This window comes from Colobus angolensis, unplaced genomic scaffold (genome assembly GCF_000951035.1).
Source record: "Colobus angolensis palliatus isolate OR3802 unplaced genomic scaffold, Cang.pa_1.0 Scaffold39, whole genome shotgun sequence".
Lineage (NCBI taxonomy): Eukaryota > Metazoa > Chordata > Mammalia > Primates > Cercopithecidae > Colobus > Colobus angolensis.
In genome coordinates this window covers 1022184-1024072 of record NW_012117265.1, presented here as the reverse complement: position 1 = coordinate 1024072, position 1889 = coordinate 1022184, and positions in this window count along the sequence as shown.

Genomic DNA, 1889 nt, shown 5'->3' with positions numbered 1-1889 from the left:
GGACACACTGATGAAGATGTTGATTAGAGAGGGGAAGTGGGTGCTTTGGAATGTGGGAAAGGAATCAGAAATTTAAGGATTTGTTGTCATCCCCATGAAAAGGTAGCTGTGGGGGTCTCAAGGACTCTCTCTCTGACAAGGCTTTGACCTTGTCCTACAAAGCCCAGTTATAGCAAAGATCCTTCTAAGGGAGTTCAGAGAATCCCCACCCCGGCCCCTCCAAACTTGATACCCAGTGAAGTTCTGTTACCCCTATTCATGAAAACTCATCCACTTTCTCTTCTGTAACCCTTGATACCTCACCAAGTTCCATCCTCTCCCTCATTTTACCCTTGAGCTCTAGGTTCAATACTGTTGTTGCTGCATGCGAGGTTGAGGTCAATCTCTCTCCCATATCACAGTTCTCATGACCCACATCACAACTGTCCTGAATAAAGCCTTCTTTGACATTTTTAACATGATTTCAGTACAGTCTCTTTTTACAAGAGACAGGGACTTAGACCTGAAACCCTGCTTCACAAGTCTGGAATGCATAGGGGATAATATGCTGTCTCCCTGTAGGAAGGAAGGAGGGTGTCCTGAGAGTATCTCCCACTCACAAATCCAAAACTCTGGGTCAGACTTCTCTCCTCATGACCACTCCTTGTCACTCCATAAACTGGGTGAGATGGGAGACTGTGGATACACCATTACCCAGACAGTGTTCCACGGTGGAGCTCACCTCCTACAGTGATGGGACATAATGCCTGGGAGTCCTGTCTGCCAATTCAGCCCTAACCTTGTGTCATAAAGGAGACTGGGGTTCCAACTGATACGGATATATGTGAGGACCAGGTGTAGACTTTTCAAGTTTTTCTTCCATTTGGTGAATACTCTTTGCAATTTCTTTCTTCTTCTTCTTCTTCTTTTTTTTTTTTTAAGAAAAGCCTATAGCAAGCAGTATTCTCATGCATTCTACAAACCATGCAGTAACCAGGCTTGAATCTGCTCAGCTGCTAAGATCAGCTGCCTTCTGAGTGGCAAGACCCTATACTCTTGTATTTCTTTCTTTTTTTTTTTTTTTAAATTTTCTGAGACAGAGTCTCACTCCATCATCCAGGCTGGAGTGCAGTAGTGCAATCACAGCTCACTGCAGACTCAACCTCCGGGGTCAAGCAATCCTCCCACCACAGCCTTCTGAGTACCTGGGCTCACTAGAGCATGCCACCACACCTGGGTAATTTTTTTTATTTTTTGTAGAGACACGGTCTCACTATGTTTCCCAGGTTGGTCTTAAACTCCTGGGCTCAAGAGATCCCCTTACCTCAGCCTTCTAAGTTCTGGGATTCCAAATGTGAGCCACTAACCTTGACCATACTCCTGTATTTCTTCATTGTGTCTTTCAAAACAGAAAAGCTTAAATTTTAATGTAGTCAAAATTACATACTTTTTCTTTGTTCCTAGTGTTTCTCTCGTCATATCATAGAATCTTCTTCCTAAACCTAAGATCATGAATATTTTTGGGTGGCACATTCTGTAGCAACAAGAGGGTGAGGTTCTCCTTTGTTGCCAGAGGAGGATGAGACTGGTGTATTCTGCAGGTTAATAAGGAAATGAAACTCACTATGCTATGGAGGATAAAAGTATATAAGTTTACACTAAACATTATAATGCTATATAGTCTAATACCATTTATATGTGGCACTTATATATCATATCCATGTTACATGTAATATTTACCAATTACCTATCATAACTAAACTATATACTATATACAAATGCAGCATATGTACACATATATGTGTATATATACACACACGCACTATATCCTGTACTAGATAATGTGAGATTCTATTAAAATACTGTACATGAATATCTCCTTTAAATTTCTTTCTTTTTTTTTTTTTTTT